This window comes from Triticum dicoccoides, chromosome 2A, assembly GCF_002162155.2.
Source record: "Triticum dicoccoides isolate Atlit2015 ecotype Zavitan chromosome 2A, WEW_v2.0, whole genome shotgun sequence".
NCBI lineage: Eukaryota > Viridiplantae > Streptophyta > Magnoliopsida > Poales > Poaceae > Triticum > Triticum dicoccoides.
In genome coordinates this window covers 13015655-13035965 of record NC_041382.1, presented here as the reverse complement: position 1 = coordinate 13035965, position 20311 = coordinate 13015655, and the positions used below count along the sequence as shown (strand labels likewise).

Below are 20311 nucleotides of genomic sequence, written 5' to 3'. Positions count from 1 at the left end.
TGAACTATCTATTATGTACACTATTGCATTTCTTTTGACATAACATGGCAATTCTTATTTTGGTACCATGGCAAATTTTCCCTATGTCTATGGATAATTCATTATATACACTGTGGCATGTTTATTGAAGATAACATGCCAAATTATTATTTTCCCTCCATATATTAAGGAGAAGCTCTATTTTTTGGAGGGGGGGGGGGGGCATTTTGTAGTGGAGCGATGGACCACGGTAAATATTTGCACCATGTTACATGGCAACTTCTAAGAAATTTTGCTTTTGTAAACACGAAAAATATAAGAAATATCCAATGTAAAATTGTACATAATTTACATGGCAAAATGTAGGAATGGTTTTGAATTGTTCGTATGGTAATTTGTAGATAACAATTTTTTCCATAAAGTCACACTTTTTAGTTAAGTTTCTTCTTCTTATTCACATGGCTAATTTAGGCCTTTTTGTTCCTCTAAATCATGGCAATTTCTTACTATTTAGTAATTGTACACATGGCATATTTACCAATTTTAAACTTTTCACATGGCAAATTTAAACGTTTTTAGTAGTGTTCACATCTTAAGCTGTTTTCACATGGCAAATTGAGAAATATTTTCTCCATGTCCTATGGAAAATTCATAACACTTTTGTTTTTCATATGTGGAAAACTTAGGTATTTTTTTAATGCTCCCATAGCAAACTTTACAAAAATAATCACTTTCCCATGGCATTTTTGGAAATGTTTTTCTACTTTCGCACATGGCAATTTTACATACTTTTTTTTGCATGTTTCAACAAAAAATCATTTTCTACACATTGCAAAGTTTGTAAAAAAAATCTACTGGTCACATGGCAAATTCATCTTTTCCAAACATTGCAAATTTATGATTTTCATAATGTCGACATGGCAATTTTATTAATTCTTTCCAACTTGTGACTTCGCAAATTTAAATATTTCATGGCAAATTGTATACATATTTGTATTATTCCCATGACAAGTTTATAGATTTTTTTTTTGTTTTGTAAACATGTTAACTTCTAGGATCATATTTTTATTAGGAAGATGGAAAAATTATATTTTTCTCTTTCCTTTTCATGATGGAAATTTTAGAGAAAATATCGTTGCAATATGTACATATTTTTGCTTCTTTCTAAGAAAAATAGTTCTATACACGATGTACCTATCGTAAAATGTTTCTGGCAAAATCAGAACATTCTTGTTTTACAAACCATGGCAATTGTAGAAACAGTGGTAATGCTTTCCTGTGACAACTTTGGGAAAAATCATGGCAATTATTTGGACTTGTTTCAACGTTATCACTTGGCAGTAGATATCTTTGCTTTTTCTAAGAAAAATTGTCACCATGATCGCTTGCATTTTGAGTAGAACAAACCTTTTCATATTTAGTTGTTATTATTTCGTAGCTATTTTATGTTTGTTAGCTTTTAAATCGTGGCCTTTTTATAATTAAAAGCACACTAATTTTATTTTTAATGGCATGAAATGTTTATTTATAATGCCATTGCAATTTGATTTATTTACATCATGGCAATTTGCTTCTTGTGATTTTTATGTGATGAAAACTAAAACAAGAAGCAGACCATTTTATTACTAAGAGAATAGAAGTTGTTTTTTAAATGGAATGGCAAGTTTGTTTTATTTTACAGTTCAATTTTGCACCATTATCATCGGAAACTAAAAACTTGTTGCCCTAGCAACTTGACTTTTATTGTCATGGCAACTTATATTATACAACCACAGTAAATTAAAATATGTTGTTTCTTTGTAGTTTATTTACTGTACCGGCAAATTCCTATACGTGTTTTTTAGTAACATGCAAATTTTCCATCTACTATATTTTTCTATTGGATCATAGCATTGTTTTTGTTCTTTTCTTATTTATTTTTAGATTTATTATTGCACCTTTTGCCATGTAGGTATTTTTTTCTTATTATCTAAATCTAAGTCATCATTATCCTTACTATGGAAAAGATTATGATATCTATGGGGGTTCACGAGTAGTGATGCTCTAACACATAGCGAGGTCCTGAAAGCATAGAGAAAATATTTAACAGTTGTATTTTTGTACATGATGTGGCTAACCACATCTTCCACCTACGTTACGTACTCCCCGAACTATTAGCTAGATTTTTTTGAGAGGTAGCTATTAGCTTGATGTGGTAATAGCTGACCCATTCAAGCACATAACTGGCTGGACAGGTTAAGCACACGAGTGCGTGCTTAATTTTCCATGCAAGCACATTTGAAGGATGAGGTAACTATAGCCATACCCGAAGTGGTCACAGGGAGCAATCAGCTCAATTATGAGTTGCTGCTATAAAACTAAATAAATTATACAATTTGATACACTACGTTGACCATTCTATTATGAATCTTCCGTGCTTTTAAGTTGTTAATGATTAACCTGATTTTTTTCCTTTATTTGTTCAGACAATAGTTTTTTAGGGAAACAGCAGGACTCTGTTGCGTATTTTTATTGATTTTCAAATAAATGATACAAAAGGTCTTTGCAAAAGAAAATAAGCTATACAGAAAAAGCACAACCTAGGAAAACAAGGAAAACAAAGAGAAAATACAACAGCAGTAACAACAGGAGTATCATTTCATATAGGGTAGGACTATCAACCAGTTAACTCAAACAAAAGCCTTCACTCAGTTTTCTAATCCATGGTATTCTTTCCGCTTTGCTCTAAATGTTAGCCACTTGATTTCCTCTTTGAATTTTCTTCTGCATGCATATAGGTTGGGTGTAATGTTTTTGAAGATGTAATCATTACGGGTGGTCCAGATTGCCCAAGTCCCCAGAATTATGATTTCCAGGGAGAATGGCAGATTTAGCAATTGCTTCAGTTGATTAATTTCTTCTTGAATGCCTTGTCCAGCAGGGGCCCAAGCTGGGCAGATGTAGTTCCAACATAATTTTGCAAAAGGGCATGTGAAGAAGAGGTGTGTCCTTGTTTCGAGGATCTGCATGCTGCACAAGACGCAAGTATGATCCTGTATAAAGAAGTTTTTATGTAGGAGTAGTGCTCAAGTGTTTAACCTGTCATTCACCAATAGCCAGAAGTGAATCTTGTGTTTGAGTTGGCATCATGTGCTCCATAGCCATCTCAAAACTTGAAGAGTATCGGTTGTAGGCATTAGGATTTTATAAACCTTTGAGACTGTGTAATGTTGCGCTCCAGCTGGTAATTGCCAATGGTCCGGGCCATCATTGAGCTCAAGTCTGTGACAAAGTTCTTCGAGGGCTTGAAACTGTGTATAGGCCTCCTCTGACAGTGGTAGATGAAAGAGATCTGGAAGTTCCTCTGTATGATAAATGTCAGCGACAGAAATATTTTGCTTCCAAGCAAAAGAGTGCAAATGAGGCCAGGGTTCAGTCTTGGGGGTACCATCCCAAGTGTCATTCCAAAAGTCTAGTGTTTGGCCATTGTTCATGTTGACAGAAGCGTGATGCTTATAGATTGGGAAGAGCTTCATGCAGTCTCTCCACCAAAATGAACATTGTTGCAGCTGATTTGTATGGAAGCCTTGCTGATAGTATACTTCCCATACTAGATTCACCCAGGGTATGTTATGATGATTAATGAACTTATGAACCATCTTCAGTAGCAGGCATGTATTTTGTGTGGACATGTTCAAAATTCCGAGGCCTCCTCTATCCTTTGGACGACATATCATATCCCAGGCAGCTAGAGGAGGATTTTTCTTTTCCAAATCTTTCCCTCTCCAGAAAATATGCCTCCGGTATTTGTCTATTTTCTCAATAATCCCTTTGTAAAGGAGCATGCAACTCATTATGAAGGTGGGTAGGGAGGAGAAGACATCATTGACCATGAGGTGTCTGCCATCATAACTCAAGAATTGGGAGCAACCACTGAGTCTGTTCTATATTCTTTCAATCAGGTACATGAAAAATTCCATCCTTGGTTTGGTGAAACTGAGAGGTGTGCCCAAGTAAGTGAAAGGAAAAGTTCCAATAGTACAGCCCAACAAGGTTGAGAGGTGTTGCATTGTGTCCTCGGGTACATTCAGAGGTAGCATACTGGATTTGTGGTAATTGACCTTGAGACCAGAAGCTTGGGAGAATAGATGCACCAAGTGTTGCATTTGTTCAAGTTGTTGAGGACATGCTGGCATAATGATCAAAGTATCATCTGCATATTGCAGAATGGGGAAGTCAGGGCAGGAAGCAAACTGAAGTGGAGGCTGTAGCAGACCTTTCTGCATTGCATCATTTATGATTGTTTGTAAAAAAATCAGCTGCAAGCACAAAGAGAAGTGGGGATAGAGGATCCCCTTGTCTGACCCCTCTTCTGCACTTGAAGTACTCCCTCTATTCCACAATGTAGTGCTTCCTCTATCCACGTGTTTCAACTTTGACCGTAAATTTAACTACCAAGACCGATTGCGGCGGGAGCAAAAATTATATCAGTGAATTCGTATTCGAAAGAAGTTTTCAATTATATAATTTTTTTCTCCCGCCGCAGTTGGTCTCATTGGTTAAATTTATGGTCAAAGTTGCACCTCGGGAAGCGCGGGCGCACTATATTTTGGAATGGAGGGAGTAGTTCCCAGGGACCCCATTTAGGAGGATAGCAGATGTACTAGTGCTCATAATTTGCTGAATCCGTGAACACCATTTGTTACCAAAACCCCTCTTTCTCATAATATCCATGATCATGCCATGTTCCATTTTGTCAAAGGCCTTTTCAAAATCTAACTTAAGTACCACGGTAGGTTTTTTGCTCTTGTGGCATTGGAATACAATAGTAGTTGAGGATAGAGAAAATATTGGACAATTGTCGTTTTGTTGGTGATGTGGCCGACCACATCTTCCACCTACGCACTCCCCGAACTATTAGCTAGAATTTTTTTAGAAAGAGGTAGCTATTAGCTTGATGTGTTAATAGCTGACCGGTTCAAGCGTGTGCACTCGGCCGGATTGGTTGGTGTAGATGTGTCGACCCGCCATCCATGCATCTCCTACCTCCGCATTCATGGCCATCCATCCTCCCGTCCAACTGACCAAACCCCTTCTCCCCGTGGCCACCATTCCCATGTATATATGTCGTGCGCCCCCCATGCCTATATCACCACGCAGCATCTGTCATTCATCTACCTCCTGCTCTATCCCGCAAACTTAGACATCACACAGAGCCTCTGTTGAGGTAACTACTAGCTAGCTTGTCAGCCGCTGGTAGCTTACGTAGAGATCAATGGCGGCGACCATGACGGTGGAGGAGGTGAGGAAGGCGCAGCCGGCGGAGGGACCTGCCACGGTGCTGGCGATCGGCACGGCGAGCCGGCAAAATGCGTGTACCAGGCCAACAACCCGGACTACTACTTCAAGATCACCAAGAGCGGCCACATGGCCGACCTCAAGGAGAAGTTCAAGAGGATGTGTAAGTTCAGTGAATTCCATTCCATTCTTATTTGCCGTCTCTTTTATGCCTTCTCTCAGATGGACATTGAGGGAGTCCTGGATTAGGGGGTCTCCGGACAGCCGGACTATGTCCTTTGGCCGGACTATTGGACTATGAAGATACAAGATTGAAGACTTCGTCCCGTGTCCGGATGCGACTCTCCTTGGCGTGGAAGGCACGCTTGGCAATACGGATATGTAGATCTCCTCCCTTGTAACCGACTTTGTGTAACCCTAGCCCCCTCCAGTGTCTATATAAACCGGAGGGTTTAGTCTGTAGGATAACATACAATCATACCATAGGCTAGCTTCTAGGGTTTAGCCTCTACGATCTCGTGGTAGATCAACTCTTGTAATACTCATATCATCAGGATCAATCAAGCAGGACGTAGGGTTTTACCTCCATCGAGAGGGCCCGAACCTGGATAAACATCGTGTCCCCTGCCTCCTGTTACCATCCACCTCAAACGCACAGTTCGGGACCCCTACCCGAGATCCGCCAGTTTTGACACCGACATTGGTTCTTTCATTGAGAGTTTCTCTGTGCCGTCACCATAAGGCTGGATGGCTCCTTCGATCGTCGGTAACGATGCGGTCCAGGGTGAGGCTTTCCTCCCCGGACAGATCTTCATATTCAGCAGCTTCGCACTGCAGGCCAACTCGCTTGGCCATCTGGAGCAGACCGAGAGCTACGCCCCTGGCCATCAGGTCAGGTTCGGAAACTTAAACTACACTGCCGATATCCGCGGAGACTTGACCTTCGACGGATTCGAGCCCATGTCAGGTGCGCCGCACGATCACGACGATCATGATTTAGCTCTACCATCGGACAGTGTTCGAGAGATCGCATCTGCAACTACTTCGGCCCTTAATCCAGAGCAAATTGTGCCATCGAGGATGGGTGGATAGACCCCACCATGGAGGCCACACTCTTAGTGGCGATAGAGCCAGATTCTGACTTCACCCCTTGCAAGAGCCGTGTTGCCAAACCACTGGATTCATCCCCGGCCACGGGCTCCGAACCGCCTGCATCCGTGCCCATTGAATCCGATTGGGCACCGATCATGGAGTTTACCTCCGCGGATATCTTTCACCACTCGCCTTTCGACGACGTGCTAAATTCATTAAGGTCTCTCTCTCTGTTAGGAGAACCTTGGCCGAACTATGTCTGGCTAGGATGGGATGCGGACGACGAAGAAATTCGCTCCCCACCCACCACCCACTTAGTAGCCACTATCGATGATTTAACCGACATGCTCGACTTCGACTCCGAAGACATCGACGGTATGGACGACAATGCAGGAGACAAACAGGAACCACCGCCCACAGGGCGCTGGACCGCCACCTCATCATATGATATATACATGGTGGATACCCCCAAAGAAAACAATGGCGACGAGACAGCGAGGGATGACCCTTCCGAGAAGCAACCCAAGCGCCGACGTCAGCGGCGCCGCTCTAAGTCCCGCCATAGCAAAATTAGTGATACCGGCACAAGAGATAATAACACTCCAGATAGTGCCGAAGACGATAACAATCCCCCCCCCAGCTCGATTTAGAGCGAACAAGCTAACCCTCCAGAGCGGGCAGCAGATGGAGAATCGGAGGGGTACAATTACATGCCTCTCTCCGAAGACGAGGTGAGCCTCGGTGATGAAGAATTTATCGTGCCTGAGGATCCCATCGAGCAGGAGCGCTGCAAGCGTAGGCTTATGGCCACAGCAAATAGCTTGAAGAAAAAGCAACAACAGCTTCAAGCTGATCAAGATCTGCTAGCAGATAGATGGACCGAAGTCCTTGCGGCCGAGGAATACGAACTCAAGCGCCCCTCCAAGAGTTTCCTAAAGCGCAGGTTGCTACCTCAACTCGAGGAGGAAGCATTGAAACCTACATCACCAGTGTACAATGCGGCTGACCGGCCACCTCGTGGCTGAGCCAGAGAGGCGTTCCAGCCTGAGGTCCAGCCTGCAAGGCTGCACCCCGCCGCCACTCAAACAAAAATACCAAGGCCCAGGGCAAAACACGGGACCTGCGAGACGTATTGGAAAGCAGGGAAAAACATGCAAGGTCGGTATACGGGTCAAGGGGGCGCGCGCCAACGCGCGACGATGACCATCACGCCGGATACACTAAAAGTAAATTCAGCCGGACCGAACACAGCAGACAAGACTCATTTGAACTGTGTCGTAATATAGCCCAGCACAGAGGCGCCGCACACCCCCTATGCTTCACTGATGAAGTTATGGATCACGAATTCCCAGAGGGTTTTAAACCCGTAAATATCGAATCGTATGATGGTACAATAGATCCTGCTGTATGGATTGAGGATTTTCTCCTCCATATCCACATGGCTTGCGGTGATGATCTGCATGCCATCAAGTACCTCCCAGTAAAACTCAAAGGACCAGCTCGGCATTGGCTAAATAGCTTGCCAGCAGACTCCGTCGGCAGTTGGGAGGATTTGGAAGACGCATTCCTTGACAACTTCCAAGGCACTTATGTGCGACCACCGGATGCTAATGACTTGAGCCATATAACTCAGCAGCCCGGGGAATCGGCCAGGCAATTCTGGACACGGTTCCTGACTAAGAAAAACCAAATTGTCGATTGTCCGGATGCAGAGGCCTTAGCGGCATTCAAGCATAACATCCGTGATGAGTGGCTCGCCCGGCACCTCGGCTAGGAGAAGCCGAAGTCTATGCCAGCCCTCACGACACTCATGACCCGCTTTTGCATGGGCGAGGATAGTTGGCTGGCTCGCAGCAACAAAACATCAAGGAATCCGGGCACTTCGGATACCAAAAATGCCAACGGTAGACCACGTCGTAACAGACAAAAGCGCCGCAACAATGGTGATAACACCGATGATCCGGCAGTCAATGCCGGGTTCAGAGGCTCTAAATCCGGTCGGCAGAAAAAGCCATTCAAAAGAAGTACTCCGGGCCCGTCCAGTTTGGATTGCATACTCGATCGCTCGTGTCAAATACACGGCACCCCTGATAAGCCAGCCAATCACACCAATAGAGAATGCTGGGTGTTCAAGCAGGCCGGCAAGTTAAATGCCGAAACAAGGACAAGGGGCTGCATAGTGATGATGAGGAAGAACCCCGACCGCCGAAAACGGGAGGACAGAAGAGGTTCCCCCCACAAGTGAAGACAGTGAACATGATATATGCAACCCACATTCCCAAGAGGGAACGGAAGCGTGCACTAAGGGACGTCTATGCGATGGAGCCCGTCGCCCCAAAGTTCAACCCATGGTCCGCTTGTCCGATCACATTTGATCGCAGGGACCACCCCGTACTAGTATCTGTCATGGCGGATCCGCCGCACTGGTCCTAGACCCCATCATCGACGGATTTCACCTCACTAGAGTCCTTATGGACGGCGGCAGCAGCCTGAACCTGCTATATCAGGATACAGTGCGCAAAATGGGTATTGATCCCTCAAGGATCAAACCCACCAAAACCACCTTTAAGGGCGTCATCCCAGGTGTAGAGGCCCATTACACGGGCTCAATCACACTGGAAGTGGTCTTCGGATCTCCGGACAACTTCCGAAGCGAGGAGTTAATCTTCGATATCGTCCCATTCCGCAGTGGCTATCACGCACTGCTCGGGCGAACCGCATTTGCAAAATTCAATTCGGTACCGCATTACGCATACCTCAAGCTCAAGATGCCAGGACCTAGGGGGTCATAACAGTCAATGGAAACTCAGAACGCTCGCTCCGCACGGAAGAGCACACTGCGGCCTTCGCAGCAGAAGCACAAAGCAGCCTTTTAAGGCAAACCACCAATTTGGCGATACAGCCCCCGGACACCGTCAAGCGAGTCCGGAGTAAACTGCAACAGGATCGCCTGGCACGTTCAGAGCTCGCCTAGCAATCCGGCCCCCGTCCCAGTCCCAGTCAAGCGATGAACTCCGTGCCGCGCGTACATAACTACGCACTCAAAATACCATGGGCATAGGCGGGGGCACGATCAGGGCACTTCCCGCAATGCGGCTTAACCGCACTAGGGGCTGCATACCTTTATCATTTTTTCTCTTTCAGGACCTTACTCTCTGGAAGCCCTTTCCGGCAGTATGATTGCCGGACACATTACGGGAAGGAACAACCAAGGAGGCAAGAATCTAAGACGTACAAGGGAACCCCCAGGTGGTCTCTAATAACAATCGATATATCCACTTTTTACTTCCCATACGCAGCTTGCCCTTGGATTGGACATGTCAAATAGTCCTATTTCTTGCTTATTGCACTACTCTTATCAATACGCTTCGACATATTATTTAAATAACAATGCATAGCATTAGTCTATTATTGCATTATCCATTTTTTCTTATATGTTCATTTCAACAACTTGCACCCGTACATTCTGGTACGGCCAGTACGCCAGGGGCTTTTCGTTTACCCCATAATACAGCGTGAGAAGTCCGAACACTTTCGACAGTGCGGCACCCCTAACTTATAGTATTATATGCATCAGCTCTGAATCATGTCTTGGGTCAATAGTTGGGTTTGCCCGGCTCTCATGTTTTGGTACCTTACGTTCCGCTATATCGGCTAAGGTAGCACTGGGAGAACTACTGCGATTGTGTCCCGGTTCTTCTGGACGAGCACCTCAGTAGAGAAAGCCGAAAACTGACTGTCATGATGAGGCGAGAGTTGGTCGCTGTTCGAGAGGTCTCAAGTCCTTAAAGACTTTTTCCGCTTCGGGCGAGGAGTCGTCCTTGCCCGACTTAGGCATATATAGCGCCCCAAATTCGGCCTTCCGAATACTAGGGGCTTCGCCAAAATTTAAAATTGTAGACTTCTATGGCTAAGTGAGAGTGATAAAGCCTTATAGTCTGATTGCCTGGTTCGTTGTGCTGAAGACCTCCCTCGAAGGACCCAAAATTGGGATAAAGAATGCTCAGGTTTATCCCGAACACCCCAGTACTAGGTAGATGGGGGTAGAAGCCGACGACTGGCCAACTCTCAGATTTCATAAACGGCCGCACAGAAGGTAATATTTTAAATTCAAAAAGCGTTGCATGGTGCAAATGAACTCGTTTCAAATAAACAGGATCACATAAGCATGTTCATTCAAAAATTACATCTCTGGCACATTCATCTGCCACAAGGCGGGAACCCTTCAGGACATTGTCATAATACATTTCGAGGCAGCGATGCTCCTTGCCCTCCGGCGGCCCCTCCTTCACCAGCTTCACGGCGTCCAGCTTCGCCCAGTGCACCTTCGCCCAGGCAAAAGCCCTGCGCGCACCCTCGATGCAGACGGACCGCTTTATGACTTCAAGCCGTGGGCAGGCATCCACAAGTTGCCTCACCAGACCGAAGTAGCTGCCGGGCAGGGGCTCGCCAGGCCACATCCGGACTATAAGACCCTTCATGGCCTGTTCAGCCGCTTTGTGAAGCTCGACCAATTGCTTCAGCTGGTCGCTCAAGGGCATTGAGTGTTCGGTCCCAGTATACTGAGACCAGAACAACTTTTCCGTCGAGCTCCCCTCCTCAGCTCGGTAAAACTCCGCGGCATCCAGTACACTATGGGGAAGATCTGCGGACGCTCCTGGAGAGCTCTAAACTTGGGTAAGTAAAAGGAAAGTTTCCTTCACATGCTTGCTTTGCATAATGAATGCCTTACCCGCTGCTATCTTCTTCACCGCATCAATCTCCTGGAGGGCCTTGTGGGCTTCAGCCTTGGCGCTCCGAGCGCTTTCGAGCACCTTCATAAGCTCGGACTCTCACGTCTTAGAGTCAAGCTCCAAGGACTCATGTTTTTTGGCAAGAGCCTCGAGCTCTTGCTGCACCTCGCCTACCCGGGCTTCTTGCTTTTCCCGCTCAATGCGCTCCTTGGCCGCTTTATCTTTGGCCTCGGACAACGCCTTCTTCAGGGTCGCCACCTCGGTCGTGGCCCCTGGCAAATTCATGATGATCCTATTACTTTACAACTGAACTTCTTTTTAATGTATAGACAAGGTATTGCTTACCTTTGCTCTCCTCGAGCTGCGTCTTGGTAAGGCCGAGCTCGTCCTCGGACCGCTCCAGGTCCTGCTTTAGTGCAGAGACCTCCGTAGTACGTGCGGCAGCGGCCAACAGTGAAGCCTACACATGCACATAGACATATTCTGATTAGACTCCTGAGTCATTATTTGATCCTCTATTCGGCCTTTCTTCGCGAACGCCAAACAGAGCATCAGGGGCTACTGTCTATGCGGTAATATTTCCTTATATTTTGATTGCTTACCTCAAAGCCTGTTAGGAGGCTGGCACAAGTTTCGGTCAGTCCGTTTTTGGCGGACTGAACCTTCTCGATCACCGCACTCGTGATAGTGCGGTGCTCTTCATCGATGGAAGCGCCGCGAAGCGCTTCCGGCAAGTTGTCCGGTGCCTCTGGATGGGCAGAGGCCACCGGCACGGGCGGCTTGCCCCCCTTAACGGGGGATCGCCTGCCGGAGTCCGGAACCATTGAACGTTCCGGTGCAGTGTTCGGCTGGGGACCGAACTCGGAGCCCGTAGGAGTCTTGCTCCCTTTGCGCCCAGGGTCCGGAAGGTCGCCTCGAGGCGCCCCCAGGACCACCTCCCCTCGGCTCGCTGCCTTTCGAGACAACACCTCGACATTGTCCGTAGGGCAAGGGGTGAAGGCGGTCGGAAGAGAACCGCTATTCATATCCGACGAGTCCAAAGAGCTGTCCGACGAAGATACGTTGAGATGAGCTCGGGACGGACTACATAATCATGTTCGGCATGAGGAGAAGTAGCAATAAAACATGCCATGAATTACTATGGTATCCGGATACTTACGACTTCGCCAGGGGCTTGACCCTGGGTAGCCACTCGTCGCTGATGTAGGCGGCCGTCGTGGAGCAGTCCGGAAGGAGGGTCCTTCCCTTCTTGGACCCTTCGGCCTCCCGGTTGGGGCGGCCTTCCTTTTCTTGTCTCCCCCGGCTGGGGGAGAACTTTTCTCTTCCTCCTCCTCGTTTTCGTGGGAGGAGTGCGCGTCGGAGTCATCGGACGATGAGTCTGATATGACCTTGCGCCGGAGACCCTTTCGGGTCCCCGTGGCCTTCTTCTTGGTCTTCTTCACCGGCACCTCGTAAGGCGTCGGAGCCAGCATCTCCGTTAGGAGAGCGTCTGCAGGATCTTCAGGCAGGGGGTTGGGCAATCGAGCTGCTCCGCTATCTCTACCCAGTCATGTTAATGGCATGGAAGCTTAGATCCCGCACATAATTAAACTGGGGCAAATAAATATCCTATGAAATATAAAAACTTACTAGATTGGCATGGCGCTTTGCGCTGAGTCCGCGGTCCTCGGTAAGGGGAGGAGGTATCTCGGCGCCCTTGAACAGCGCCTTCCAGACGTCCTTGTGCGTCGTGTCGAAGAGCTCTCGCAGCGTCTGGTGCTTGGCCGGGTCGAACTCCCACAGATTGAACGCCCGTCGTTGACACGGGAGGATCCGGCGGAAGAGCATGACCTGGACCACGTTGACGAGCTTGATTTTCTTGCTCATCATGTTCCGGATACAGGTCTGGAGTCCGGTCAGCTCTACCGAGGAACCCCAGGACAGCCCCTTCTCTTTCCAGGAAGTGAGCAGCGTGGGGATTCCGGATCGAAATTTGGGGGCCGCCATCCAGTTGGTGTCACACGGCTCGGTGATGTAGAACCACCCCGATTGCTACCCCTTAATGGTCTCCACATAGGAGCCTTCGAGCCAGGTGACGAAAGGCATTTTGCCCACCATGGTGCTGTTGGGGAACGTAGTAATTTCAAAAAAATTCCTACGCACACGCAAGATCATGGTGATGCATAGCAACGAGAGGGGAGAGTGTGGTCTACGTACCCTCGTAGACTGAAGCGGAAGCGTTGACGCAACGTAGAGGAAGTAGTCGTATGTCTTCCCAGTCCAACCGATCCAAGCACCGTTACTCCGGCACCTCCGAGTTCTTGGCACATGTTCAGCTCGATGATGCTCCCCGGGCTCCGATCCAGCAAAGCTTCGGGGAGGAGTTCCATCAGCATGACGGCGTGGTGACGATCTTGATGTTCAACCGTCGCAGGGCTTCGCCTAAGCACCGCTACAATATGACCGAGGTGTAATATCGTGGAGGGGGGCACCGCACACGGCTAAGGAACGATCACGAAGATCAACTTGTGTGTCTATGGGGTGCCCCCTGCCCCCGTATATAAAGGAGTGGAGGAGGGGAGGGCCGGCCCTCTCTATGGCGCGCCCTAGGGGAGTCCTACTCCCACCGGGAGTAGGATTCCCCCTTTCCTAGTCCAACTAGGAGTCCTTCCATGTATTAGAAGTAGGAGGCAAGGAAGGGGAAGGGAGAAGGGAAGGAAGGAGGGGCGCAGCCCCTCCCCCTAGTCCAATTCGTACTAGGCCTTGGGGGGCGCGCGGCCTGCCCTGGGCAGCCCCTCTCTCTTTCCCGTATGGCCCAATAAGGCCCAATACTTCTCCCGGCGAATTCCCGTAACTCTCCGGTACTCCGAAAAATACCCGAATCACTCGGAACCTTTCCGAAGTCCGAATACAGTCGTCCAATATATCGATCTTTACGTCTCGACCATTTCGAGACTCATCGCCATGTCCCCGATCTCATCTGGGACTCCGAACTCCTTCGGTACATCAAAACTCATAAACTCATAATGTAACTGTCATCGAAACCTTAAGCGTGCGGACCCTACGGTTCGAGAACAATGTAGACATGACCGAGACACGTCTCCGGTCAATAACAAATAGCGGGACCTGGATGCCCATATTGGCTCCTAAATATTCTACGAAGATCTTTATCGGTTAGACCGCATAACAACATACGTTGTTCCCTTTGTCATCGGTATGTTACTTGCCTGAGATTCGATCGTCGGTATCCAATACCTAGTTCAATCTCGTTACCGGCAAGTCTCTTTACTCGTTCCGTAATACATCATCCCGCAACTAACTCATTAGCTGCAATGCTTGCAAGGCTTAAGTGATGTGCATTACCGAGAGGGCCCAGAGATACCTCTCCGACAATCGGAGTGACAAATCCTAATCTCGAAATACGCCAACCCAACATGTACCTTTGGAGACACCTGTAGAGCTCCTTTATAATCACCCAGTTACATTGTGACGTTTGGTAGCACACAAAGTGTTCCTCCGGCAAACGGGAGTTGCATAATCTCATAGTCATAGGAACATGTATAAGTCATGAAGAAAGCAATAGCAACATACTAAACGATCGGGTGCTAAGCTAATGGAATGGGTCATGTCAATCAGATCATTCATCTAATGATGTGATCCCGTTAATCAAATAACAACTCTTTGTCCATGGTTAGGAAACATAACCATCTTTGATTAACGAGCTAGTCAAGTAGAGGCATACTAGTGACACTCTGTTTGTCTATGTATTCACACATGTATTATGTTTCCGGTTAATACAATTCTAGCATGAATAATAAACATTTATCATGAAATAAGGAAATAAATAATAACTTTATTATTGCCTCTAGGGCATATTTCCTTCAGTCTCCCACTTGCACTAGAGTCAATAATCTAGTTCACATCGCTATGTGATTAACACCAATAGTTCACATCCTTATGTGATTGGTTCACATATCCATGTGACTAACACCTAAAGGGTTTACTAGATTCAATAATCTAGTTCACATCGCTATGTGATTAACACCCAAGGAGTGATCATGTTTTGCTTGTGAGAGAAATTTAGTCAACGGGCCTGCCAAATTCAGATCCGTATGTATTTTGCAAAATTCTATGTCTACAATGCTCTGCACGGAGCTACTCTAGCTAATTGCTCCCACTTTCAATATGTATCCAGATTGAGACTTAGAATCATCTGGATCAGTGTCAAAAACTTGCATTGACGTAACCCTTTACGACGAACCTTTTTGTCACGTCCATAATCGAGAAACATATCCTTATTTCACTAAGGATAATTCTGACCGTTGTCCAGTGATCTACTCCTAGATCACTATTGTACTTCCTTGCCAAATCAGTGCAGGGTATACAATAGATCTGGTACACAGCATGACATACTTTATAGAACCTATGGCCAAGGCATAGGGAATGACTTTCATTCTCTTTCTATCTTCTTCCGTGGTCGGACTTTGAGTCTTACTCAACTTCACACCTTGTAATACAAGCAAGAACTCTTTCTTTGACTGCTCCATTTGAACTACTTCAAAATCTTGTCAAGGTATGTACTCATTGAAAAAACTTGTCAAGCGTCTTGATCTATCTCTATAGATCTTGAAGCTCAATATGTAAGCAGCTTTACCGAAGTCTTTCTTTGAAAGACTCCTTTCAAACACTCCTTTATGCTTTACAGAATAATTCTACATTATTTCCGATCAACAATATGTCATTCACATATACTTATCAGAAATGTTGTAGTGCTCCCACTCACTTTCTTGTAAATACAGGCTTCACCGCAAGTCTGTATAAAACTATATGCTTTGATCAACTCATCAAAGCGTATATTCCAACTCCGAGATGCTTGCACCAGTCCATAAATGGATCGCTGGAGCTTGCATATTTTGTTAGCACCTTTAGGATTGACAAAACCATCTTGTTGCATCACATACAACTCTTCTTTAATAAATCCATTAAGGAATGCAGTTTTGTTTATCCATTTGCCAGATTTCATAAAATGCGGCAATTGCTAACATGATTCGGACAGACTTAAGCATAGATACGAGTGAGAAACTCTCATCGTAGTCAACACCTTGAACTTGTCGAAAACCTTTTGCGACAATTCTAGCTCTGTAGATAGTAACACTACTATCCGTGTCTGTCTTCCTCTTGAAGATCCATTTATTATCAATGGCTTGCCGATCCTCGGGCAAGTCCACCAAAGTCCACACTTTGTTCTCATACATGGATCCTATCTCAGATTTCATGGCCTCAAACCATTTCGCGGAATCTGGGCTCACCATCGCTTCCTCATAGTTCGCAAGTTCGTCATGGTCTAGTAACATGACTTCTAGAACAGGATTACCGTACCACTCTGGTGTGGATCTCACTCTGGTTTACCTACGAGATTCGGTAGTAACTTGATCTGAAGTTACATGATCATCATCATTAGCTTCCTCACTAATTGGTGTAGTAGTCACAGGAACAGATTTCTGTGATGAACTATTTTCCAATAAGGGAGAAGGTACAATTACCTTATCAAGTTTTCTACTTTCCTCCCACTCACTTCTTTCGAGACAAACTCCTTCTCTGGAAAGGATCCATTCTTAGCAACGAATGTCTTGCCTTCGGATCTGTGATAGAAGGTGTACCCAACAGTTTCCTTTGGGTATCCTATGAAGACATATTTCTCCGATTTGGTTTTGAGCTTATCAGGATGAAACCTTTTCATATAAGCATCACAATCCCAAACTTTAAGAAACGACAACTTTGGTTTCTTGCCAAACCACAGTTCAGATTGTGTCGTCTCAACGGACTTAGATGGTGCCCTTTTAAACGTGAATGCAGCTGTCTTTAATGCATAACCCCAAAATGATAGTGGTAAATCGGTAAGAAACATCATAGATTGCACTATATCCAATAAAGTACGGTTATGACGTTCGGACACACCATTATGCTGTGGTGTTCCAGGTGGCATGAATTTGTGAAACTATTCCATATTGTTTTAATTGAAGACCAAACTCGTAACTCAAATATTCGTCTCCGCGATCAGATAGTGGAAACCTTATCTTCTTGTCACGATGATTTTCCACTTCACTCTGAAATTCTTTGAACTGTTCAAATGTTTCAGACTTATGTTTCATCAAGTAGATATACCCATATCTACTTAAATCATCTGTGAAGGTCAGAAAATAACGATACCCGCCGCGAGCCTCAACACTCATCGGATCGCATACACCAGTATGTATTATTTCCAATAAGTCAGTTGCTCGCTCCATTGTTCCAGAGAATGGCGTTTTAGTCATCTTGCCCATGAGGCATGGTTCGCAAGCATCAAGTGATTCATAATCAAGTGATTCCAAAAACCCATCAGCATGGAGTTTCTTCATGCGCTTTACACCAATATGACCTTAACGGCAGTGCCACAAATAAGTTGCACTATCATTATTAACTTTGCATCTTTTGGTTTCAATATTATGAATATGTGTATCACTACGATCGAGATCCAATGAACCATTTTCATTGGGTGTGTAACCATATAAGGTTTTATTCATGTAAACAGAACAACAATTTATTCTTTTGCCTAAATGAATAACCGTATTACAATAAACATGATCAAATCATATTCATGCTCAACGCAAACACCAAATAACACTTATTTAGGTTCAACACTAATCCTGAAAGTATAGGGAGTGTGTGATGATGATCATATCAATCTTGGAACCACTTCCAACACACATCGTCACTTCACCCTTAACTAGTCTCTGTTTATTCTGCAACTCCCGTTTCGAGTTACTACTCTTAGCAACTGAACCAGTACCAAATACCGAGGGGTTGCTATAAACACTAGTAAAGTACACATCAATAACATGTATATCCAATATACCTTTGTTCACTTTTCCATCCTTCTTATCCGCCAAATTCTTGGGGTAGTTCCGCTTCCAGTCACTAGTCCCTTTGCAGTAGAAGCACTTAGTCTCAGGCTTAGGATCAGATTTGGGCTTCTTCACATGAGTAGCAACTTGCTTGCCGTTCTTTTGAAGTTCCCCTTCTTCCCTTTGCCCTTTTCTTGAAACTAGTGATCTTGTCAACCATCAACACTTGATGGATTCAATAAATGGAGAGCAGCTTTTCTACATGATATTTCTTTAATGCAATATAGGATCAAGCCTGCTTATAAGGATGATCTCCTTAAATGGATCTCTTTTCTTCCGCCTTGAGGCTCCTTGTTTCTGTTTTTTTCCTTCCTTTTTTAGTTTAGCTTGATTACCTCTTGTAATCCCTCTTGTACTTGTTCTAGCTCTACCTTGCTAATAAAGTTTCGACATGCTGTGGGGGTTTTTCCCTACAGTCACCAGTCAAAAAAACCATCAACACTTGATGTTTTTCTTGATTTCTACCTTCGTTGATTTCAGCATCACGAAGAGCTTGGGAGTTGTTTCCGTTATCCCTTGCGTATTATAGTTCATCACAAAGTTCTACTAACTTGGTGATGGTGACTAGAGAATTCTGTCAATCACTATCTTATCTGGAAGATTAACTCCCACTTGATTCAAGCGATTGTAGTACCCAGACAATCTGAGCACATGCTCACTAGTTGAGCGATTCTCCTCCATCTTTTAGCTATAGAACTTGTTGGAGACTTCATATCTCTCAACTCGGGTATTTGCTTGAAATATTAACTTCAACTCCTGGAACATCTCATATGGTCCATGACGTTCAAAACGTCTTTGAAGTCCCGATTCTAAGCCATTAAGCATGGTGCACTAAACTATCAAGTAGTCATCATATTGAGCTAGCCAAACGTTCATAACGTCTGCATCTGCTCCTGCAATAGGTCTGTCACCTAGCGGTGCATCAAGGACATAATTTTTCTGTGCAGCAATGAGGATAATCCTCAGATCACGGATCCAATCCGCATCTTTGCTACTAACATCTTTCAACTTAGTTTTCTCTAGGAACATATATAAAACATAGGGAAGCAACAACGCGAGCTATTGATCTACAACATAGATATGCTAATACTACCAGGACTAAGTTCATGATAAATTAAAGTTCAATTAATTAAATTACTTAAGAACTCCCACTTAGATAGACATCCCTCTAATCCTCTAAGTGATCGCGTGATCCAAATCAACTAAACCATAACCGATCATCACGTGAGATGGAGTAGTTTTCAATGGTGAACATCGTTATGTTGATCATATCTACTATATGATTCATGCTCGACCTTTCGGTCTCAGTGTTCCGAGGCCATATCTGCATATGCTAGGCTCGTCAAGTTTAACCTGAGTATCCTGCATGTGCAAAACTGGCTTGCACCCGTTGTAGATGGACGTAGAGCTTATCACACCCGATCATCACGTGGTGTCTGGGCACGACGAACTTTGGCAACGGTGCATACTCAGGGAGAACACTTATATCTTGAAATTTAGTGAGAGATCATCTTATAATGCTACCGTCAATCAAAGCAAGATAAGATGCATAAAAGATAAACATCACATGCAATCAATATATGTGACATGATATGGCCATGATCATCTTGCGCCTTTGATCTCCATCTCCAAAGTACTGTCATGATCTCTATCGTCACCGGCATGACACCATGATCTTCATCATCTTGATCTATATCAATGTGTCGTTACATGGTCGTCTCGCCAACAATTGCTCTTGCAACTATTGCTATCGCATAGCGATAAAGTAAAGCAATTATTTGGCGCTTGCATCTTATGCAATAAAGAGACAACCATAAGGCTTCTGCCAGTTGCCGATAACTTCAACAAAACATGATCATCTTATACAACTGTTGGGGAACATAGTAATTTCAAAATTTTCCTACGCACACGCAAGATCATGGTGATGCATAGCAACGAGTGGGGAGAGTGTTGTCTATGTACCCACGCAGACCGACTGCGAAAGCGTTGACGCAACATAGAGGAAGTAGTCGTACGTCTTCCCGATCCGACCGATCCAAGCACCATTACTCCGGCACCTCCGAGTTCTTAGCACACGTACAGCTCGATGACGATCCCCGGGCTCCAATCCAGCAAAGCATCGGGGAAGAGTTTCGTCAGCACGACGGTGTGGTGATGATCTTGATGTTCTACCGTCGCAGGGCTTTGCCTAAGCACCGCTACAATATGATCGAGGTGGAATATGGTGGCAGGGGGCACCGCACACGGCTAAGGAATGATCTCAAGGATCAACTTGTGTGTCTAGAGGTGCCCCCTTGCCCCTGTATA

At 45.2% G+C, this 20311-nt stretch overlaps 1 pseudogene; it reads left to right on the top strand.

The window, feature by feature from the left end:
* The first annotated feature begins 5233 nt into the window (after positions 1-5233).
* The window catches only part of LOC119352756, a 46508-nt pseudogene continuing 31430 nt past the window's right edge, over positions 5234-20311 (top strand).